Source organism: Sus scrofa, chromosome 13, assembly GCF_000003025.6.
Source record: "Sus scrofa isolate TJ Tabasco breed Duroc chromosome 13, Sscrofa11.1, whole genome shotgun sequence".
Taxonomy (NCBI): Eukaryota; Metazoa; Chordata; class Mammalia; order Artiodactyla; family Suidae; genus Sus; species Sus scrofa.
This window is the reverse complement of record NC_010455.5, coordinates 195,004,383-195,028,905: the sequence shown is the minus strand read 5'-3', so window position 1 is coordinate 195,028,905 and position 24,523 is coordinate 195,004,383. Positions and strand designations below refer to the sequence as shown.

Below are 24,523 nucleotides of genomic sequence, written 5' to 3'. Positions count from 1 at the left end.
GTGCTGCAAAAGCATCTCCTGTTACTGCTCCCTTTTTGGTTCTTACTATGGGGGTGATGACCCTTCTCGCAGAACAGAGAGAAATATCAGATATTCACCACCATGTGGTCTTTCAACATTTGGAAAAGGAAAAAAAGAAAAAAAAATCCAAAAATTAAATAAAGAAATAGATAAAAAAAAATTAGGAGTTCCCATTGTGGCTCAGTGGTAACGAATCCAACTAGAATCCATGAGAACACGAGTTCAATCCTTGCCCTCACTCAATGTGTTGAGGATCCGGTGTTGCCGTGAGCTGTGGTATAGGTCACAGACTTGGCTCGGATTTGGCGTTGCTGTGGCTGTGGTGTAGGCTGTTAGCTGCAGCTCTGATTAGACCCCGAGCCTGGGAACTTCCATATGTCATGTGTGTGGTCCTAAAAAGACAAAAAAAAAAAAGACAGAAGGAAAGAAAATAAATAAATAAATAACTAGGAGACACATAGATGCAGTGTTAAAAGAAATTAAAAGAGAAAGCTTAGGAACTTACAGAATATATATATATATATATTTTAATGAAGATGTGGTGTAGCGGTGTGCTTGGATTACAGGACAGATCTTTGCTTCCTATCCAAGGAAAATAGCGACATCAACAATAACACCATTAAAAAAAGAAAGAAAGAAGAATGAAATCCCAGCCCTATTCGTTAGCATTTTGCATCTTAAAGGTTTAGAAACCCAAGTTGATTTAAGGTCAAAATGGAAAACTGTCTTGGCCCCTATAAGGAGCGGAATAAAGCTGCATTTAGGGAAGAGTTGGACCTAGTGAGGCCAGCACATCAGGCCTCTCTTTCTGTCTTTCCTCCCTGTTTTTGCCTGAGTGGGATTAGTTTTTCTCCATCTAGCTTGACCCCAGTAGAGACTTGGCTGCCAGGAGCTCCAGGCTGACTTCCTCACTATCAGGAGTTATTCTGGTGTTCCTGTCATGGCGCAGTGGTTAACGAATCCGACTAGGAACCATAAGGTTGCGGGTTCGATCCCTGACCTTGCTCAGTGGGTTGAGGATGTGGCGTTGCCGTGAGCTGTGGTATAGGTCGCAGACGCGGCTCGGATCCTGAGTTGCTGTGGCTCTGGTGTAGGCCGGTGGCTGCAGCTCTGATTAGACCCCTAGCCTGGGAACCTCCATATGCCCTGGGAAATGGCCCTAGAAAAGGCAAAAAGACAAAAAAAAAAAAAAAAAAAAAAAAGAGTTATTCCCAAGGAAGTTCTCTGATTGGCTGATAGAGACAGTTAATCCACCTCTGGACCAATCACGGTGTCCAGAGGTTTGGGGTTTAATGATTATCACAGCCTGGATCATGGGCTTATCTTGGTGTCTCGGGATGGGGGAGGAAGTGTGGAAGTGTGAAGAATGCAGAGAAAAATAATAACAAAGGAGGAAAGAAATGGTCCTCACCATCCTGGGCAAAAAAGACACCAGAGCACTTGATGTTCCTGTTTATAGGCTGGATACTAAACAGAAGACAAATTAACTTCCTCACAGTGGGGGTAGGAAAGTTACAGTGCTCGTTGCTCTCAGCGACGGTAGATGGGCACTTCTTTACAAATAAAAATGTGGGAGTGCCTGTCCTGGCTGAGTGGAAATGATTCTGACTAGTATCCATGCCATGACGCGGGTTCGATCTCTGGCCCCGCTCAGTGGGTTAAGGATCCTAGGTTGCCATGAGCTGTAGTGTAGGTTACAGGTGTGGCTTGGATCTCACATTGCTGTGGCTATGGCATAGGCCAGCAGCTACTTCTCTGATTCTACTCCTAGCCTGGGAATTTCCATATGCTGTGGGTATGGCCCTAAAAAAAAGATTAAAAAAAATATGTAATATTCATGGGTCATGGTTCATCATGGGGACAAAGGCCAACACTGTTGGGTGGATGGCTTGAATCTTTGGGTGCAAAGTGGAAATGACCATTGTACCTGTCCCCCTTCTTTCTGGTGCCCCTGGATGATAAGTATCAGGCCCACGGCTCATCCTGTCCAGTGAATCCAGAGAAGAAGTTCAGGGGGGTGTGCTGAACCCATTCTTCTATGCTTCTTTCGTCTTAAAGCCATGGCAAGAGGAATATTCTTATACTGGTCAAATACAAAAACGTCTTTGTATATATGTGTGTATACATATATTAAATGCAGGTACCATACCTATCTATCTATCTAGTCTATCACCTAATCAATCATCTTTCTGACCACATTAAAGAAATGTCCCTTGAATCTATAACCATATGACCTACTATTTTAATGGAGGAGAATGCCTTCCTGCAGTCATTATTTCTTTTGGAACGAGTACTTTGTCTCATGTGTCATCAACTAACTCTCTTGCTCGTTGAACTTTTCAGAGTTATTATGAAGCACTGCTGTTTATGCCGGGTTTTATATCCTAGCCTAAAATTAAGAGGCTTTCTTATTTGGGGAGGGGGTTGATATTTGGTAGGAAATATTTTGCTCCAAAATAGTTTTCATGTGGATTTTCATTAACCCTTGTCAAATTGTGACGCGTGCCACATGCCCAGAATAGTACACAAGCCTTGACTGTTCAGCCTCGTGGGTGGTGTGGTCCTCACCAGCTCAAGAAATGGAACATTGCCAGCCCCTCCCAGAAGACTTCCCCTCCATCTTCAATCACAGTTTCCTCCTACCTCCTAAAGATATCAACTTGGCTGGACTTTTATGGAATCTTCTTTTTGCTTTTTTTTTTTTTTTTTTAACACTTCTATTACTCAAGAATGTCTCTGAGCACTGTAGCCCTGTTTTACTTGTTTCTGTACCCTGTATGAGTAGAGTCATTCTTCATTTGCTATTTGAGGTCTGATTTCATTTTTCACTTTAAGAAAATGAGATTCATCTCTCTTCCATATAGCTCTGGTTTGTCCATTTTCATCATGACACAATTTCATTGTATGAGTAGACTGTAATTGCTATAGCCATTCTACAGCTGATGAAATTTGAGTTAGTTCTAGCATTTGGCCATGACGACTAATGCTGCAAAGGACTTTGGGGGACACTGTTCCCAGTGCACATCTGCATGCATTTGTTGGGGTTCATCTCTAGGAGCGGAATTGCTGATGCCTCATCTTTAATAGCTCAGGCAGTTGACCAAATTCCACTCTCTCGGAGAGTGTAAAGGAGTTCCTGTTTTTTTTGGTCTTTTTGCCTTTTCTTGAGCTGCTCCCATGGCACATGGAAGTTCCCAGGCTAGGGGTCTAATTGGAGCTGTAGCCACCGGCCTCTGCTAGAGCCACAGCAACTCAGGATCCGAGCCGCATCTGCGGCCCACACCGCAGCTCCAAACACCGCATCCTTAACCCACTGAGCAAGGCCAGGGATCGAACCTGCAACCTCATGGTTCCTAGTCGGATTCGTTAACCACTGCGCCACGACAGGAACTTCAGGAGTTCCTGTTGTTTCATGTCCTCAGAGATGCCTGGCATGATCACTCATCTTAATTCTAGCTGTTCTGGTAATCAGTGGATTTCCTGGGTTTAATTTACATTTTCCCAGTAACCAGTAAGTCTAAGCTCTTGCTCTTAGTTTTAATGGCCGTTTGGAATATCCTCTTTTGTGGATTGTCTCCCAGTGTGGCTTGTCTTTCGTTCTCTTAATTCTTTTTTAAGTAAGTAAATAAGTGTTTATCCCATATGTAATCCGAATGGTTATTTATTTATTTATTTTATATAATGATTTTTATTTTTTTCCGTTATAGCTGGTTCACAGTGTTCTGTCAATTTCGTTCTGTACAGCGTGGTGACCTAGTTACACATACATGTATACATTCTTTTTTCTCGCGTCATCAGGCTCCATCATAAGTGACTAGACATAGTTCCCAGTGCTACACAGCAGGAAGAATGGTTATTTATTTATTCATTTATTTTTGACCACACCCACGGCATGTGGAAGTTCCCGGGCCAGGGATTGAAGGTGTGCCGCAGCAGGGACCCAAACCACAGCAGTGACAATGCCATATTCCAAACCCACTGAGCCACCAGGGAACTCCTATGTATGTCTTACTTAAATAAAATCTCTTTTTGACCCAGAATTACCCATAGGTACCTGAGATTATAAAAGATTTTTTCTTTCTTTCTTTTTTTTTTTTTGTCTTTTTAGGACTGCACTAGCAGCAGATGGAGGTTCCCAGACTAGGGATCAAATCGGAGCTGTAGCTGCTGGCCTACACCATAGCCACAGCAACATGGGATCCAAGCTGTGTCTGCGACTTACATCACAGCTCACGGCAACACTGGATCCTTAACCACTGAGCAAGGCCAGGGATCAAACCTGCATCCTCATGGATGCTAGTCAGATTCGTTAACCGCTGAGCCATGAGGGGAACTCCTCAGTTGATGTTTTTAATCCTTCCCAGATAATATTAAAGTATTAGACTATTTTAATTATTATTCTTATTTTTTTGCTCCCAACTGGTTTATAGGATATTGTTACAGTATATCATTTTTCTTTGCTATTATTTTAAACCTAAGTCATTATTGTTCAATTTCTGACTATATGGAATTTTAGGTTGGCAGTGCTTTTCTGTGACCACTTAGAAGAAACTGTTCATCATCTTCTGTCTTCTGTTCTGCGGAGAAATCAGCTGGCTGTCTGCTTTGTAGACATGTCTTCTTGCCGCTCGTCTGATTTTCTTTCTGTCTCTGGCTTTTCCAGTTCTTCTGTGCTATGTCAAGGTGTAAACATCTTTTATTTCTTCTTTTGGGGGTTCTTGAATCTGTGGACATCTGGATCTTGAAATCATGCATTTTGGGAAATTTCCACCCTATATCTTTTTTTTTTTTCCCTGCATTCTGGACCTTTCTCCTGTATTCTCTATGTTCCTTGTCTTTATCTTCTCTTTCTCTCTTTTTTTTCATATTTTTATCTCTCCATTCTGCCAATGAGTGTCGTGAAGAAGAAATAGTATTTCTCACTCAACAAAAGGTTTTTGGTCCTGTGGTGTGCCAGGCACTGTCATTTTGGGATGCTTCATTGAACAAAAGAAACAAAGATCTCTGGCTTTTGGAATGACCATAAGTAAGGAAACAGATGTTTATTAATTGAGGTTAATTGTTATTATTAGTATTTCTTCATGTGAATTAATTAAATTTAATAATATAATGTGTTAAGGAAAAGGAGGGCTGCTTTGGGAAGTGGGTCACTTTGGGGGGAAAGTGTGGGCCCAGTTAGGGTACAGTGATAAAAAGTCACCCTTTGAATGAAGACCTGAGGAATGGAAAGGAATTAGCTACTTGTATATCTGGAATGTTCCAGAAAGGGAGAGTATGTCTGGAAAGTTCAGGGCACATCAAGGAGGCCAAGTGTGCCTGAAGTGGCATGAGTGAAGGGAGAAGAAGCAGGAGACGAGATGGAAGAGGTAGGGACAAGTAGGAGGTGACAGGCTCCCCCCACCCCCTGCTTTTTTTTTAAAGGGCTGAACCCAAGGCATATGGAGGTTCCCAGTCTAGGGGTTGAATCCAAGCTGTAGCTGGCGGTCTACACCCAGCTATGACTGTGACCTACAGGGCAACATGGGATCCTTAACCCAGTGAGCAGGGCCAGGGATTGAACCTGCATCCTCATGGCTCCTGGTTGGTTTCGTTACCGCTGAGCCACAAGGGGAACTCCAGGCCCCTCTTAGGAGTTTGGCTCTTACCCCTGGGTCAAGCAAAGGAGGGATGTGATCCCATTTTCATTTTAAAAGGCTCCCTGGGATGAGAAGGCGCTATAGCTGAGCAAGTGTAGAAAGAGAGAGACTTGTTAGGAGACTCTTATAGTCCAGTAGGGGAAGGATGTGGCTCAGACTATAGTGGCAGCAGGGGAGGTGCTGAGAATAAGTTTACATTTAGAGTTAGAGTTAGAGGGGGAACAGGCATATTTCACACCTATAGAAATGCTGCAGTGGAGCGAGGGGATTTGAGGATGTAGAAGAGAGAGAGAGAAATTGCTGGAACGTTATCCTTGAGGGGAGGGAGTGGGGTGCATGGGGTCTAATCGTAGGTGGAGGGATTGGTTTGAGGTAGAATGTGGACAGTTATCCAAGGTCACAAGCAGGTGGGCAGAGTAGGGGGTGCAGATAGATGCCTGTCAATCAATATATATGGTTTCGGAAGTGGTGGTGGCCCTTCCGTTTGCTCCTAGAGGTAGGACAAGAATCATCAGCTGAGGAGTTCCCATTGTGACTCAATGGAAAAGAATCTGACTAGCATCCATGAGGACACTGGTTCGATCCCTGGCCTCTCTCAGTGGGTTAAGGATCCGGCATTGCCTTGAGCTGTGGTGTAGATCGCAGATGCAGTCGGATTCCATGTTGCTGGGGCTGTGGTGTAGGCTGGTGGCTACAGCTCGGATTCAACCCCTAGACTGGGAACCTCCATGTGCCACAGGTACAGCCCTAAAAAGACAAAAAAAAAAAAAAAAAAAAAAAAAAAAAGTATCATCAACTAAGAAAAAAGATGGGGAGAAATTGGGCATCTGGGAAGAGAAGGGCAGATGTGAACGTCATGAGAGGGTATCAAAGTTCTGGCAACATTGGCGTGAGAATCCTGATTTCACTAAAGAGCACTTGACGTCAGTGGCAATGGGTTTAAAGTAAGACCAATGGGTTGAGGTTTTTGTTTTTGTTTTTTTCTTTCAGCCAGAGTCACCTGTTTGGGTGCAGGTGCAAACTAGGCAGTTGGTTGGATTTGACCATGTTAGCGTCTTGCCAAGCAGACAGGACCCAGTGGAAGGGTGAGGAAGTAAGGAAGGGAATTTGGTGATGGGCCAAGGAGGACTGTGAGCCAGCGAAGCTGGGAGGACCAGCAAGGGGTGGAGGGATTGTCTCTGTTAGGCTCTTAGGAGTGATCTGGAAAGATGGGGGTGGAGAATTGAGGGTGGGGTGAGTAATATTGGCTCTATGAGGGGTTATTGGTATCTTTCCCTCTTTTTATTTATTTTCTTATTTTTTGGGTCTTTTTGCCTTTTCTAGGGCTGCACCTGTGGCATATGGAGGTTCCCAGGCTACGGGTCTAATTGGATTTGTAGCCGCTGGCCTAGGCCAGAGCCACAGCAATGTGGAATCCGAGCTGCGTCTGCAACCTACACCACAGCTCATGGCAACGCTGGATCCTTAACCCACGGAGCAAGGCCAGGGATTGAACCTGCAACCTCGTGGTTCCTAGTCGGATTCGTTAACCGCTGAGCCATGACGGGAACTCCTCTTTCCCTCTTTTTAACAATCCTATGTATATGGAGAGTTAGCGTGCCGTGTCTTGAAAAAAGTATTTGTGTATTGTTGGAATAAATGTATATATTTCCCCCCCCCTTGTTCCCTGTTTCTCTTCTTGCTATTTGGGATCCTTAAAAGAAGTGCAGAGGACTTTGGTCTGTGGTGTCAGGAGAGATCTCAGGCCTGGATGGTCTTGATTGTCCTTCTAGTCTTGGTTATCATCACAAAGATGGATTCAAGTTCAAGGCACAGATCCTTTTATTTATTTATTTTTTTAATGGCACCATCCTTGGCATATGGAAATTCGCAGGCCAGGAATTGAATCTGAGCTGCAGCTGCCGCCTACACCACAGCTGAGGCAACACTGGAGCCTTGAACTCACTGCGCCAGGCTGGGGATTGAACCTGTACCTCCAGAGTGACCCGAGCCTCTGCAGTTGGATTCTTAACCCACTGCACCACAGCGGGAACTCCCACAGATCCACAGATACCTGATGACACTGCCAAGCACACGTCTGTGTTTTTTTTTTTTTTGCTTTTTAGGGTCACACCCTCAGCATATGGAGGTTCCCAGGCTAGAGGTTGAATCAGGGTTGCAGCTGCCGGCCTACGCCACAGTCACAGCCACGCAGCATCCGAGATGCGTCTGCAACCTACACCACAGCTCATGGCAACGCCAGATCCTTAACCCACTGAGCGAGGCCAGGGATCGAACCTGTGTCCTCATGGATGCTAGTCAGATTCGTTAACCACTGAGCCACGATGGGAACTCCTCTTCTAGGTTCTTGAAACAGAGTTGGGAACAAAATAGATACAAGTCCTTGCCCTTGTGGCGCTTACATTCTGGGGAGCAGAGAGAGAAACGATAAACAAGAAAATAGTTAAATAAGAAAATATGCTGTGTGTGTATTAAGGAAGAAAACCTAAAGCAGCGGAGGAGTTCCCTTGTGGCCTAGTGGTTAAGGATCTGGCGTTGTGACTGCTGTGGCTCAGGTCATTGCTGTGGTGTGGGCTTGGTCCCTGGCCCGAGAACTTCCACGTGCCACAGATGGGGCCAACATAATAATAATTTTTTAAAAAGCAGGAAAATGGGAAAGGGAATGTGTCTGAGGAGACAGGTGGTGGTGGAGGGTTGGGAGAGTGGTGAGGACGCCCTCACATAGATGGGACCTTGAACAAAGAGCTCAAATATAAGGTCCATATAATACCTGGGAGCAGATGGCACAAGCTGGCACCCTGTCCTTATGAAAACAAAAACCCATGCTAATGTCAAAGGCCATTAGAATATTGTTTGTGGTCATTGAAGTTGACTGAGTCAGTAGGTTCCATGTATGTGCCAGCAGCGTCTATGCAACTGTGGAAATTCGTGACAAGCTATATTCGTGTTGGGGAGGGGGCTGTCCCATGCGTGTTCCTTCAGGAGCCCACTGACCTCAGATCCAGCCAACCTGACTAATTTCTGCCAATGGAAAGTTCGATGTGGAAGGGATTACAGCTGTTCTTTAATGGGCTGAGTTCATCGGGGGTCAGGGAAAAAAAAAAAAACCAAAGCTCTCAGGCTTTGGGAGGAGTGAGGAGTCTGATGCACAAGCCTGAGCCTGAGGTGTGTGGATGTGTCGAGGCCAAGGTGGCTCACCTTGGTCATAGCCAGCCCTCCGCTAGGATTCTCGGCTTGGCTGGTTGGCGTCCTTATGACCCAATGCTGGGAGGGTCCTTTTCTCAGAAGCCAGGCAGCTGGGAGCGGACGGCTGAGCTTTGGTGTTTCGGGTGATCTGGTGAGGCTTGGTCAACCTGCTTGCGTGAACCTACCTACCCTGCGCCGACGTGGCGGCAGGTGTAACTCTTGGTCCCTACGCCAAGAGCAGTGTGTCAGCCTGTGAGTCACCTGCTGGGCTTTACTGGAAAGTCGGGGAGCGTGTGCACTGGTTGAGCTCGAGCACGATTCTGTTCATGATGTATTTCTTTTGACGGTGAACCAACAATGCAAGTAGGTTTAGTATAAAAATATCCACCCCAGAGTTAATTATCGCAGCCCAGACCTTGGCCTTGCCCCTTAGGGGAGACCTTGCTTCTACGAAAGGGCCCAGCGAATGCATTTGTGAATTTCCTCCATGTGCATTATGCATACGCTCTGACTGTTACCCAATTTAATTTGCTCCTCGGAGATACCTTGTTTGGTCATCTTCCTCAGATGGAGTGATGATTACCTTCTAGAAGCCTCATGACAAACCCTGAAGTATGTTGCTTGCCAGCTCCACTTGGCCTAGGGAGGGAGATGAGGTACCTGTGAGTAAGGGCAGGCTTCAGGAATCAGACTCAGCTCTGTGACTTTGTGAGCCAGGAACCTGGGAAGCCTAAAGCTGATGAGAACAAAAGAAGCCATATGTGTGCCGATGCCCAGGTCAATGATGGGGATAGGACTACAGGCCACGTTGGAATTACAGGCCTGCCTCCTCCTTGTGGAGCAGCTTTGGGCAGTTCACTTATCTTCTCTGTGCCTCAGACTCTTTATCTGGAAAATGGGTCTAGTCCTAGTACTTGGTTGAGCTGTCATGCGAACCAGGTACAAAAACAAGAGGAGCAGCCCCCCAGCTCCGTGGTTTTCAGAGTAAGTGCTCAGGAAATGTCAGTGACTCAGCCTCCCGTAAACCCACAAGCACAACCTGTCTCACAGACGAGGGACCGAGGCTTTACAAAAACTAGGTGAGAGGTTTGTGACTAGAAAAGGAATTTCTGGCCAGTCCAGGTCTGTTGCATGGGATATGTATGTAAAATGCCTGTTAAAATGTGTGCCATTTGGTATTTTCAGCTGGTAATTTGAGTTTGATTGATTTTCCCCTTCTCATGGTTCTGGACTCAGAATGCACCCTTTCAGTCTTCCTGATCTGCTTTGAAATTCGGGATTGGGACAGGCTGGTGGACCACCCGTGGCCAGAGGTGGCCTGCAGAGGTGGGACACCTGGCATGGTATGGAAGCTCTTGATATGCCAGGCCATGCCCCCTTTTATCTTCATAATTACAGGAGATTTAATTTTTTTTTCTTTTCATTTTAGGGCTACACTCGAGGCATAGGGTAGTTCCCAGGCTAGGGGTTGGAGCTACAGTTGCGGGCCTGCACCACAGCCATGTGAGTTCCAAGCCGCCTTTGCTGCTCACAGCAATGCTGGATCCTTAACCCACTGAGTGAGGCCAGGGATTGAACCTGCATCCTAACGGACACTATATTGGTTTTTGCTTTTTGTTTTTTGGGGTCTTTTTTTTGCTTTTCAGGGCCGCAAGTGCGGCATATGGAGGTTCCCAGGCTAGGGGTTGAATTGAAGCTGCAGCTGCCAGCCTACACCACAGCCACAGCAACACTGGATCTGAGCCTCAACTGTACCCTACACCAAGCTCATGGCAACAGCGGATCCTTAACTCGCTCGCTGATTGAGGCCAGGAATTGAACCCACATCCTCTTGGATACTACTTGGTTTCATTACTGCTGAGCCACAACGGGAACTCCTGCATATTAGTTTTAGATGAGATAGATTTTTATCTTTTTTATTTATAGAGGCCTTTTGTCCTGTGTTGGGGTACAGAGTTATATATGCACATACTGCCTTTAGTGTTGATTTGGTGGAACTTTTTTACAGCGGTAACAGTTGAGTTGGTGGAACGTACAGCAGATTTGTTTCAGTAGCTTCTAGGCTGAGTCTGCTGTCATTTTATTCTGTGAGTCTGAGTGGCTCATTTAACGCTTCTGACCTCAGATGAATGAGTGATTTATGACACCCTCCCTGCCCCAACCCCCAGTGCTTTCTGCTCTTATGTATACAAGTCTATGACTTTTCATGGGTCTATTGCCCTGGTTTAGGGCATTTAATATTTTGACAGACAGGCTAATTGAAAGTAGCCTTTGCATGTTGCATTTTTGTTTACATTAGGGAAATAAAATGGGCTTTTATTTTATTTCTTTGTTTATAAGAAAATTTATTTTTATTTATAAAAAAATTTTTTTATTTATTAAATTTTTTTGCTTTTTTAGGGCCACAACTGCAGCATAAGAAAGTTCCCAGGCTAGGGGTCGAATCAGAACCGCATCTACACCACAGCCACAGCAATGCCTGATCAGAGCTGCCTGAAACCTGCACCACAGCTTATGGCAACACTGCATCCTTAACCCAATGAACAAGACTAGGGATCGAACCCGCAACCTCGTGGATACTAGTTGGGCTCATGATCTGCTGAGCCACAGTGGGAACTGTGCTTTTAGAGACTAAACCATCTAATGTCTAGGTGTTTGGAAGGGAGAGCAAGATGAGTGGAGTCTCCCGACTCTAGAAGTCCCCTAATTTAATTGATTATGTCCCTGTCATGAGCAGAGAACTTTGTAAGGTGTCAGGTATTAAAAAATGCAGCAGCGGCTGTGTTCTTCTTACCCAGTTTCACCTGGATATGTTCTGGTCTGGAAAATGTGAAATGACAATTGCTGATGTATTTTCATATAAAATAAAAATAAAAGCTATTCTCAGCCATGAAAAAAAAAAAAGAAGATGTTATATTGGTTGTCCTTGGTGGGCACCACGGCCGGTGTGGCTCACTCGGATGACCTTCATGAGGGGACTTGCTGTGTCCCCACAACAGGGATGTGGTAGGGACCCTGGGGGTCTTCAAAGAGTCCCCACTCTCTTTTTTATTTTTTCCTTTTCTAGGGCTGCTGCCCGCGGCATATGGAGGTTCCCAGGCAAGGGGTCTAATCAGAGCTGTAGCTGCCAGCCTACACCACAGTCACAGCCACAGCCACAGCAATGCGGGATCCGAGCTGCGTCTGCAACCTACACCACAGCTCACGGCAACGCCGGATCCTTAACCCACTGAGCAAGGCCAGGGATCGAACCTGCAACCTCATGGTTCCTAGTTGGGTTCGTTAACCACTACACCACTCCTGGCCCCCCCCACACTCTCTCATCTCACATGTAACTAGTGTCTCAAGTGCACTGTATCCATTATCAGAATATCAATAGCAATATAGAACCATTAAAAACATTCTCAGCACTAACAAACACAAGTTTGAGATACAGGCTTGGCTGATTTCCTGATTGAAAACCCTCTTTGCCTGTGCAGTGCCCTTACTCTTTAGGGAAAATTTGGGGGCATGTGCCTGTTTAAAGCATCTAACCCATTGTCAAGGGCATGTATTTCCATTTCCCATTTTACTGAAGGGGAAGCTGGATGGCTCGCTCTAAGTTCTTTAGCTGGTTGTTGGTGGAGCCTGGACTTGAACAAGGCCTTCTTACTTCCTGTCCTTGCTTCGTGACCCCAGGAGGTCTCCCCACTGGGAATGCTCCCTGACCCGGCTTTTTCAGGAGGCTGCAGTAGCGAGGATCGTAAGGTTATCCTGACTCTCCATGGTCTTTGGAAAGGAGGCAGGACTGAAATGAAAACTTAACTTCTGAAGTTCCCATCAGGGCTCAGCGGTAACACACCCAGCTAGGATCCTGGCCTCGCTCCGTGGGTTAAGGATCTGGCCTTGCTGTGGCTGTGGTGCAGGCTAGCAGCTGCCGCTCTGATTCGACCCCTAACCTGGGAACTTCCATATGCCTTGGGTGTGGCCCTAAAAAGACAAAAAAAAAAAAAGTGACTCATCTTTGTACATTAGTTATTAGCAGGATCTGACTCTTGGTGCCAATAGTAATTATTATTGTTTATTGCTGCCAAACAGAGAGGTGCCTGAAAGATCCCACACCAGTGAGAATCCAGATGCCTCACCCCCACGAACCACATGTACCTCTTGTATGAGGCACACGGGGCCCTTGGCACCAACAGCCTCACTTGTGGTATGTGGGCAGGGCAGCATCTGGCCCCATATGGGTGATTGCTAGTAGTGCTAAGGGTTCATGGACTTCTCCTCTGTCTTTTTGTTACCTTTCTCCTCTAGTGGCACTTCCTCCCCCCTCCCCTTCACCCTTCCAATGACAAGCCTGGGTTCATGTGTAAGTATATGGGCCACCACCGAGTCCTGAAACTCCTGACCTTGGCATATGAGATCAAAAGTTGTTCTGCAGGGAAATGTGATTTGGGGCAATGAAAGCAATGGGAGTTTTAAAATCATGGAAACATATAATTGCAAGGTAGAGCTAGGAAGCCCGAGAAAAATTAATTGAACACTATCATTTCAAAGGGAGAGGAAACTGAATCCTCTGGGTTTTAAGGAACTTGCCACAGAGTCACTGCAGTGTATCCCGGAGGTGGCACTTAAAGGCTCCTAGAGTTTTCTTGGCCTCTTCCCAGCAGACGTATTTTTCAGGAATATTCCTGCTTTGAGGCTAGGCCTTCAATGTGCAGATAGAGAAACCTACTTTTAGACAAGATCGCCCGCGTTCAGGGTGGTATGGCCGCAGATGAAAACTACGTAAAGGGTCTCTTAGTTGCTGTACAGTTTAATTTTAAGTCGTAAAACATTCTTGTATCAAATCACATTGAAGGAGGGCTTTGCAAATCAAGGCACTGCCTGAATGGATGCACTTTGGTTTCCTCTCCGAGGAAAAGCAGGTCCCTTCCAGCGTGGAATCAAGGGTTTTCAAACATGTCAGCATTCCCGATCGGATCCTCAGATCACCAAGCCCAGGAGTGGGTGGGCTGGATCCATATTTAGCCTTTCAATCAGTTTCAACTATAAAAAATTGATTTTGGCAATCAGTCGGCAGCCAGCTGTAAAATGTATTCATGAAGAAGCTGCTGAATTTCAATAGTGACATTGCAGGATTAATAGGAACTGCGTTTGGATCTGCCGGGGAATTCTCTTTTTATTGGGATTCAGTTAATTTGCCTGGGTTCATACACACCGCAGTTGGGCTTCTCCTGCCTTGAGGTGAAGAACATGCTCTCTCTCCAGCTGTGTTAGTGATGCAAGGGGACATAGCTGATGGCAGTTTGGCGTGGGCATTTCTAACTTTATTTCTGGGGACCCTCCTTAGCTCCACATGCAGACTGGGAAAGGGCAGCAAGCCCCGTGGCAGGCGCTTGGCATCCAGTTTGCAGAGCTTCTCAGCTCAGCTGATGGCAATGCTTTGGGGTTAAGCGGCTTCGATTCCTGAGCAGGTTGGTTTTGAAGACCTTTGGACAGAAAACCCAGAAGATTCTTCCTTAAGGAAGGCATGTGGGTCACTGAGAACACCATTTAAAAGGAATTTTAAAAGCCAGCGATTTTAGATCTAATATATTAAACAGCAAGCTAAAGACTGAGTTAAAAATCTTTGGGGAAAATAAACTCTCCAGAGTTCTTTTGTTTCAGAGTATTAATTCAGCTGACAAAGGGAAAGGGGGAAGTTTAACCCTTCGTGGCCTTTTCCCCCCATTTACCAAATGTTTCCCAGCATGTATTTATTTTTTTATCATAGAGTCGTCTTATATCTGGTTAGCTAGCTCTTGTGTAAATATCCATTAGAAGTGTAAGGGCATCATAGCTTATAGCTGTTCAAGCTATTTTTACATAAATCTTTTCATTTGTGGTGGTGCATGATTATTTTTGTATCTTGTTCAACACTGTTCCCAGGTTCATCCTATGGTGGAAAATTGTTAAAAACAGAAGTCAGTCGTGCGCCCTCTACTGGTTGCATTTCTTTGGAACAGAAATAAACTGTTCATTGCTTTTGGTTGGGCTCATAACTGTGCTCACTTTTTCTTTTCCTAAATTCATTTCACTTTAAAAGCACAGTGAGTGGCATTAAAAACCGTAGGTTAAGAAGCTGGTACTAGGGAGTTCCCATGGTGGCTTAGCGATAACGAACCCAACTAGTATCCATGCGGACTAGGGTTTGATCCCTGGCCTCGCTCAGTGGGGTAAGTATCTGGCGTTGCCATGAGCTGTGGTGTAGGTCTAAGATGAGGCTAGGTTCCCAAGTGGCTGTGGCTGTGGTGTATGCTGGTGGCTATGGCTCGGATTCGACCCCTAGCCATGGTTATGCTGCAGGTGTGGCCCTAAAAGGCAAAAGAAGGAGCAGCAGCAGCAGCAGCAGCTGGCACTTCAAGGAGGGATCAAGTGTCTTCCTTACTATCAATTTGTCAAGTGGTGTGTGTGTGTATGTGTGTGTGTGTGTGTGGTCCCCATAGCCTGGCAGGTTTCCTCTTGTCATAGGGGTAAACGCTTTGGTGCAAAAAGACCCGCACCCCCAACCCCCCACCCTTGTGAGGCTTGTGGCCGCTGCCTGGGGGGCCTCTTGGGTTCTGATCTTTGTGGGTTTTCACCTGTGTCAGGTCAGCCTTTGCACCTGTGTCAGGTCTTTGACTGTCAGCCCCTGAATGAAACCAACAGGTGTTACGTATGCCCAGAGGTCATGTGGACTCTTGAACTCAAGGTGTCTTGTGGATTCCTCCCGAAGCAACAACCATAAGGGACTCTTTTCTTTTCTGGCTTGGGAGGTGGGCAGTAAAATGCCCAGTTTAATCCCATTTGCATTCCTTCTTCAAGAAAGTAGGAGAAAACCTATGGCATGCCAATGCAAAGAAATGCTTCTTAGGTAATGATGAGACCAGAAAAACCTTTACAAAGATGTCTCCCCTGTGTAAGTCCTTCATCCCGACGACTCGTAGACATCGGAATGCTTGCCTTTTTCCTGGAAGTGATTCATAACTTGCTTTTCGATAAGCTGTAATGTAATCCTTCCTGCTCTCCATGGAGTGTCTCCCGCTACTGATTGTCAATAGAGAGATGACTGATGTGGCCAGGATAAGCCTGACCCTGTGTCTCTTTCATCTCTTTTCACTCTGCACACCACGTCTCCTTCCCGAACCCTGTGGTGATGCTCAAGCGGATACCTTTGCTTCACAGCATCTTCTCCCCTCCCCCCGTCTTGCTTATCTTCATCCAAATTCGACAGAAGTTGTGGCTTCGGGTGTTGCATGGACCTGAGGCTGTGCCCCAAACCACTGACTGCTTTATTGCTTCTGACCTCAGCGCCCATTTCCTTCTGAGCCCCCGCAGATGGTCTTCAGCCATCCGAGGCAGCCCCCTGGAAATGAAGGAGAAATGCTAGCCCCTGTTTTCCTAAGTCCTGGGCGAGTCTCTTCCGAATGTTGGTGTTCATGGATGGAATAAATCCGTTAAGGGACCGCCGAAGGTGAACCTTCTATCCCAGGGTTTCTCCCCAGCCGCACGTCTCACGTCTTGGGCTGGGGAACTTGGTCAGAGGGGGCTTTCCTGGGTGCATTTTAGGCTGGTTTGGCAGCATCCTTGACTTTTAGCTATTTGATGGTAATAGCACGCCCAAGGTGTGCAACCAAGAATGTCTCCAGATATTGCTACATGTTCCCTGGGGGCAAAGTCACCCGCCTTTCAGGACCACTGCCCTATCCAAACGCTCCCTTCTCTTGTCATCCTGCTCCTTCGGCGTCTTCATGAGCATTCTTTGTTAGCCTCTTTTATTTATCAAATGGTCATTAAATTTTCTACTTCTGCCAGCCTCTCTGCAAGGCACGGGGGAACAGAAAAAGGAAAGAGGTGTCTCCGTCTTACTCATTTTTGAATCCATTTTGGATGGATCACGGTTTCCACCGTTTCGATTGCGACGTGGCAATCCCGAACGGTCCCTTTTCTAAGTATTGCTCCCCGCCTATAGCTCTGGCAGGCATTTGAGCAAATTAGGAGCTCTTTAATAATGAATGTTGTGTTTCTATTTCCGTAGTGTGTTTGTTTGAAAAAAAGGCCCTTGCAATGTGGGTCAGTATCCTTGGCTTTTGACACAGCCATCAACTTTGTAAAATGATAATGCTCTATTAATCTATCCATTTCATCCATGAATGCTTCAACTCTTTCAGATGTGGCCTCTGCTTGTCAGCCTGGATCTCCTGAGTTCTTATGCTGTTCTCTCTTTCAGTCTTTCACCAGCCACCTGAGGCTTCATTTAACGTGTGGTCCTTTTGGGTTTTATCTAATGAAATGTCTGTTTGGGAACCCAGAGCAAGCCCAGCTGAAGGATATTCATTGGATTACTTTTGGGCGAACTTGGTGAGCATAAGTCTTTTAGAATATTTAGAAACTGTGATATAAAGTTTGCTCATGGGGGAGTTCCCTTGTGGCACAGTGGGTTAAAGATCCAGCGTTGTCACTACTGTGGCTGGGGTTTGATCCCTGGCCTGGGAGCTTCCACCAAAAAAAAAAATTGCTCGTGGGAAGTTGAATTTACAGCAATTATATTTCAGAGGAGGGAAAGGAGAATGAATTTCAGGGTGGCTTTACAGATAGCTTCAACAAGATTTATAATTTTAAGTTTTTGTGTTGTATGATGGGGGTTCAATTGTATTATTTTCAAATAGTTTTTATATCTGAAATAATTTGTAGTAAGCTTTAAAGAAAAGATAGGTAGCTGATTTTTTTTTTTCTCTCTTGCCCTCCACTCAAACTGTTTAGGAATTAGGTCTCCACTTGCCCAAACTACCTAACATTCCTGCTGAGGGGGCGGGGGAAGAGGGAGTTAAGATTTATAGCCTTTTAAATCCGGTAAAAGGCACTGCTTTGTTGCCATATGCAATGAAGAAATAATTTGACAGGAACTGAGGCTTTCTGCAGGGCGACCAGGTTCACCTGTGAAATGGGTAAGACCTGTTAGGAATTAATTTCCCCTAAGGATGCGAAGAACCGACTGCTGGGGAGTTGGCCACGCCAAAGGGGAGAATGAAATTGGAGGCGGAGAGGAGGGAGGCGACGGTGGGCGGGGAGGAGCCACAAACCTTCTCCAACACACCCAAACGACCAGATTCATCATAGCTCGAAACTTCACAAGTTACGCCCACTCCCACTGCCAGAAGCCTGGGGAAGGCGGCTGCTTCCTCATTTCTGTTGCTGCAAGTTTGAGAGATGGGAAGCTAACCGGGAGAAGCATGTGCGCCTCGCCGAGCAGTGGTGAGCTTCAATTTTAAAAACCCTTTCTTTTCTCCGGAGAATTTCTTTGTGTTGGGTGGTGAGATCAGCTGCGGAGGGTGGCGGGATGAGAGCCCCGGGCTCCGTAGCTGCGGCATGGGGACCCCGGGCGCCCAGGGACCTAGGCGCCTGGGGCCCCCCGCCGGGAATCGGCTCCAGGCTGCGCCGGGGCTGTCCGGGGAGGCCACCCATGTAGGTTCTGGCTCCAGGGAAAAGGGAGCCAGAAAGGGAGCCAAAGGAAGCCAGGGAAGAGGGAGCCAAAAGGGAGCCTCACTCCCCCAGCCCTCTCCCGCTGTGCCTTGTGTAACCAAGGATCGCCCAGAATCCAGGATGAGGAGGGAGATGGGATGTTACCCACCAAAGATGCGCCCTGTCCTGCTGTCCTGCTCTGCGTTCAGTAATGAACTTCATGAAAGACTTGGCATTTAAGCGACGGAAACTTCCGAAGGAATATCCTGAAGTGGTGGAGCTCAAAAGGCTCCTGGATGGGAATGCTGGAGTGAGGCAGTCTCGGTTTTTCATTCATGTGTCTGATAAGTGAGTTCAGCTCGAGGCTTCCTGGCTATTGAGGTGTCATTTGTTTAAGCGGATTTTTTTTTTTTTTTAAGACGTTGGTCTTTCTACAGCAGCTGGTTTATCTTTAGATTGATTGCCTAAGTCGAATTTGGGTAGGGTGGGGAGAGGAAGCTTGGGTGGAGGGTGGCACTGGGGTTGGGATGATTGCGAGAGACACTTAATATGTCTCAGCAAATGATAAGTTTGGCCAAAAGCAAACATTGTTTAGGTTGTTATTTCCAGCCTCTCGAGGAGCTTTCGTTTGACATGTGCAGTGTTTACTCACTGCAGGGGGTTTAGATGGAGGCTTCAGGTTAACTATTACCTGTGGCATTTATTTCATATCTGATCAACAGGTCATTATAGAGCAGTGAGAGCCTTGTCTGTGTGTGTGTTTTGCAAGCTAATCCTTTGTAAGAATTTTTAGAGAATTGTCTTACTTGTAGGGCCAGAAACCAAGAATGAACGTTGTATTTTTTTTTTTTTTTTTTTTTTTTTTTTTTTTTTTTTGCTATGATTGTCGTACTGTAGGAGCCAGAAACCAAGGCAGATCGACCGTCTGTGACTCATGTATTTATTAAAAAACCAAATTTCATTTTGCAAGTGTTTCTCCCAGTTCTGGGGTGGGTTCGATTAGGACAACCTTAGTAGCTGCTTCTGTCATTTTCCTAATATCCAGATGGAATGGCCTGGCTTTCTCAGCCCACCTTTCACTTGAACTTTGGGGGTCAGGGGACAGGTGGCTGTGGCCACAGTTTTACTTCGTTTGCTTTCACCCTCCGGCTTCCCTGAAGTTCACGGTTTAGAAGTAAAATGAAATGACTTTGAAACCTATCTAGACACATCGCAGGAGGAACAAAAGTTTGCACGGTCCAGGCTGTCACAGCAGCAGGAGCCCTGCTTTCCAGTCTGTTGTGGGCTCAGGAAGGAAAACAGCAGGTGGGAGTTCCCGTCCTGGCACAGCGGTAACAAATCCGACCAGGAACCATGAGGTTGTGGGTTCAATCCCTGGCCTTGCTCAGTGGGTTAAGGATCCGGTGTTGCTGTGACCTGTGGTGCAGGTCGCAGACGTGGCTTGGGGCTTGGATCTGGCGTGGCTGTGGCTGTGGTGTAGAGCGGTAGCTGTAGCTCCGATTAGACCCCTAGCTTGGGAACCTCAATGTGTTTCGGGTGTGGTCCTAAAAAGCAAAAAAAAAAAAAAAATAAAAAAAGAAGGAACATGGCAGGTGGATATGAACTTGATGCTGATTCCCCCCCAGCCCCCACCCCCAAGGAGTCTTTAGCAACTCACTCAACAGGAAAGACAACCAGATTGGATCTCGTGATTGTGCTGGTGAAACTGACTAATAGACCCTTGTTCGTGGAGTTTTATGGAACAGTAATCCTCAGCTGGAGAAAGGGGAATATATTATTCATAAAGTTTTCTAGACACTGTCTCATGGGACTGTTAGGGGACATCATTTACAGACATTTGAAACGGGGTTAATTCTGTATGACCTTGCAGGTGTTGCAATCTTTATTTTTTTGAATTTTTATTAAGGTATAGTTGATTTGCAGTGTTGTGCTGTGTATCATATATTTTTTTTCTTATGGTCCCTTTACCTTTCTCGTATATAACCTGGTTTGATTCTGGTTATTAGAATTTTAAAAACATTATTATCTTAAGTTCAGTTTGTTCGGTAGAAATTGGATCATTAAGATGATCTTGATTTGGTAACTATTTTTTTTAAATAAGAATTTTCCCCGTTTCATGTAAAGTTTTCAATTTATGGGTATAAAGTTGCACGCAATATCCTTTCATAATATTTTGAAAGACTATAGCATCTGCAGAAATGTTTCCTTTTTTTCATTCCTGGCCTTGGTGTTTTGTGCTTTTTTCTTCTTGGTTAGTCGTGCTAATGTCTTGTGGGTTTTTATCAGTTTAATGAAAGACCCAACTTTGGTTTTTATTGTTTATATTTTTGGTCGCACCCGCAGCATGTGGAAGTTCCCAGGCCAGGAATGGAACCCATGCCACAGCAGCAGCTCTAGCCACTGCTATGACAATGCTGGGTCCTTAACCCGCTGTGCTGCAGATCTCCTCGTTTGCATTTTAAATGAAGCATAAACAAGCACTACTTCTTTTAAGTTTACGTGCATTGAAAAAATGATGCCCTGTGGCGCTCTGTCAAAAAAGATTTTAAGACCCTTTAAAACTAAGTAACTGGAATTCCTGGCGTGGTGCAGCGGAAATGAATCCGACTAGGAATCATGAGGTTTCGGGTTCAATCCCTGGCCTTGCTCAGTGGGTTAAGGATCCAGCATTGCTGTGAGCTGTGATGTAGGTCGTAGACAAGGCTCTGATGTTGCTGTGGCTGTGGTGTAGGCTGGCAGCTGTAGCTCCAATTTGACCCCTAGCCTGGGAACCTCCATATGCCGTGGGTGCCGCCCTAAAAAGGAAAAAACAAAAACAAAAAACCCCCCAAAAACTAAGTAACTGAGTCTCAGAGCTGTATGGAAGAAGACATTATGTATTTATTTTTATGTGTCTTTGACATAATGTTTTCCAGTTTTATTAAAACGTACCTTATGTTCTTGAGTATTGTACACATGGGATCAAAGTCAGATCCGAATTGTTCTAAGGTGGGTTTTGTATATTCACTGGGACACACCCCGGGAAATTGTTTTGGAAACATCTAACTAGAATTTACACAAGACTTACTGGTAATTTAATGTGAATTGAAGGTGTGTTCAACCCACTTGACAACACAGATTTACTTTGTATTAAGGCAGAGCCAATTTGCTGTAATGACTGAGGAAGAATGTTTCCTTTTGGTTCATATTTAATACATGAAGCTTTTCTTTTAAAAAGGCTTTTTGAAAGTTTTTCTCAGAAAATCTTTCTGAGTACGTGCCGTATAAGAACAAGAACTGGAGCGTCAGAAAAGAGCTGAGTTTTGAATTCCTGCTCGGTCCCTTTTAGCTCTGTGGCCCTAGGAAAATTGCCTAACCTCTCTGAGTGTGCATTTTCCCTACCGTGAGAAGGAAATAGTGAGAACTGCTTGGGGGGGGGTGGCATTGTGATTTTTATATGAATTTTCTGTAAGGTACCTGGCTTATGGTTGGGCACAAAGTAGACACTTAATAAATTAAAGGACACTGACTGCTTTCTTGTCTTCCCCTTGCTCACCACCGCAGTTGCTCAGTGCCTTCCGCCCAGAAGTGTGAACGGTTATTGCTACAGAATAAAACGAAACCACTTCTGTCATTTGTTTTCTCTTCATTATGGGCAGACGGGAGTACCAGGGTCACGTTCCGTATTTTCAGTATTTTGATCTTATCTGAATTGATTGGGGGTAAACTGGCTGTCCATTTTTTCCCCCTCCACATTTCATCTTTCCTTTCTGGGATTATTGTTATTATTATTTTTTTTTTTTTCCTTTAGTTCATTTCCCCTCCTCGAAGATCTTACTGCCCTGTTCTTCCTCCCTCTCTCCCTTCTTCCTTTCTTTGCCGTTTTTATTGTATAAATGAAATGGGCACAAAACTCAAAAAGCTTGGCAAAAACCTGGAATGTAAGTTCATTGGTGGGGTTGGTTCCTTGAAGGCAACATTATTTAAATTTAGTTACTCCAGAATGGAACTGGGAGATGGGTGGGGCTCTCTGTCAATTACCATGTCGATTTCATATTGCTGCTGCATTGAGAATATTTTTGCAGAGCTAGGAGTTCCTCCGGGCTTTGGGGGGACATGTGGATTGTGGAACCCTAACAACTGACCTCATAGCCAAGAAGGGAAAGGAAGAGCACAGGGCAGAGGAGGTTGGCTGGTTATATTCCTGCACAAAGGATGATAGCATTATTGAAGTCGCTAGACCTAAGTTGTTGGTTCTCCTTGGAGTTTCTCAACTGGAAAGATGCTGGAGAGCATATGGCATAATTAAGATTTATTGGAGTTCCTACCGTGGTGAAGCGCAAACGCATCCAACTAGGAACCATGAGGTTGCGGGTTCGATCCCTGGCCTCACTTGATGGGTTAAGGATCTGGTGTTGCTGTGAGCTGTGGTGTACGTTGCAGATATGGCTCGGATCTAGCGTTGCTATGGCTCTGGTGTAGGCCGGTGGCTACAGCTCTGATTAGACCCCCTAGCCTGGGAACCTCCATATGCCGCGGGTGCAGCCCTAGAAAAGACAAAAAAAAAAAAAAAAAAAAAAAAAAAAAAAGATTTGTTTAGGCATCCAGGGTTGCAAAGGGCTGAATTGGGCCTGGGAAGGGATTGTGAGCTGGGAAAAGGCTTTATGGTGCGATGCCAACATCATTTGCTGCTCTGCCCAAGGAGTAAGTCTTGGTTTACATTTTGTGGATTTGGCCTCAGCCGTGGAGTTATTTTCCAAGACGGCAGATTGATTAACTAGCTGCCCTTGGCCCAGCCTGTCCACTGTGACCCCGAGCGAGCGCTGAGTAGCAGTACTGGGGCTGCTGTTTGTTTTAGTTGGTGCTTTTATGAGAGTGGAGAACAAGAGGGCCCATCCTTGGCCTAAGTGTTTTGCGGCACCACTTCCCCAGTTTATTTGGATTCTCTTGCTTGAAAACAAAGTCCTAGCACAGTGTTCATGGCGGGGAGGGAGCATCACTTTGGGAAAGTTGTTTTTGTTGAATGGTTAGGGGTGGATTTGTGACATCTTGTGCTGGACCACAGGGCCTCAGGGACTCATACCCTGTAGTGTCTAAGAATTCAGACTTGCCTCAATTATGAGATCTTGGTGGGTAAGAAGAATGACCAAAAGTGCTATCGACGAAGCTGTAGTGGAATAAGACCCTGGTAAATGCTTCTTGGCCTATAAAAATACAAATCGTATATTAAAATATGAATACTAGGGAGTTCCCTGGTGGCACAGCAGGTTAATATCTGGTGTTGTCACTGCCGTGGCTCAGTCATTGCTGTGGTGCAGGTTTGATCCCTGACTCGGGAACTTACACATGCTGTGGGGACCGCCCACCCCCCACAAATACAAATACGAAATACTGATTTATTGAGTGTCTGCAGCCTATGGGGTACTTTTCCTGTGTTATCTCATTAATGTTTCAGAGGATGGTCTTGCAGCCTCTAGAAGGATCTAGAAAGTGAGCCCCAAACCCATTATTTTCCCATGTCTGCTCTTATAGGTAGAACCACAGTGGACTGAGGCTCACCTTTCTAGACCTGAAAGCTGGGAGAAGGCGGAGGAGGGGGGCCCTGAGTCCCAGCCTCTCACCTAGGATGTGAGCTGCCCCTGCGGATGGCACTGCTGGAGATCTTGAGAAGCCGCTTCTGTGTGGGATGGGGTAAGTGGGGCGTTTGCAGACGTCTGGGACGTGAGGAGTCAAGCTTTTGAAGTCCTTCTTGTCTTAGGATCCTGCCCCAATCCTCCCTTTCTGGGACAACAGGAGGTTTGGGTTTTTTTGTTTTTTTTTTTTAATTTTTTTATTATAGTCGATTTACAATATTCTATTAATTTCTGCTCTACAGCAAAGGGAGGTTCATTATTTGTGACCCTTGTTTTGGTGGGAAGAGGGGCTCTGATTCTAACCGCTCAGAATCTAAGGCTTTGAAATTGATTTCCTGGGAACCTTCTGATGCTTTGGGTCCCTCTTTAGAGATGGGGCACACCCGTGCGTGGCACATGGAAGTTCCTTGGCCAGGGACTGAACCTGCACCACAGCAGTGACAACACTGAGTCCTTTACTGCTAGGCCACTAGGGAACTCCTTAGAATCCCTTTTCCTTTGCTCATTGGCGTGGGCAGGCCAGTCTTTCAGGCTTGATGAGAAGGGGGGGGTGCGCCAGGGCCACTGTGAGCTGAGTGGGTTTGCCTGCCCCCCACTGAACCTCCG

General features: G+C 45.7%; 1 protein-coding gene across 6 annotated transcripts in view; it reads left to right on the top strand.

The window, feature by feature from the left end:
• Positions 1 to 24,523, top strand: part of TIAM1 (T-cell lymphoma invasion and metastasis 1) — a 461,256-nt gene that overhangs the window by 206,845 nt on the left and 229,888 nt on the right. For 2 of the 6 annotated variants that reach the window (XM_021070904.1, XM_021070903.1), the window contains exon 4: positions 23,817 to 23,975. The exons of 1 other annotated variant lie outside the window; for it this stretch is intronic. The gene's annotated coding sequence lies outside the window, so the exon portion shown is untranslated. Of the gene's footprint in view, positions 1 to 17,902; positions 18,099 to 18,296; positions 18,654 to 23,816; positions 23,976 to 24,523 lie in introns of those variants that run through there. 3 more of the 6 variants (XM_021070902.1, XM_021070905.1, XM_021070907.1) reach the window with 3 other exon arrangements.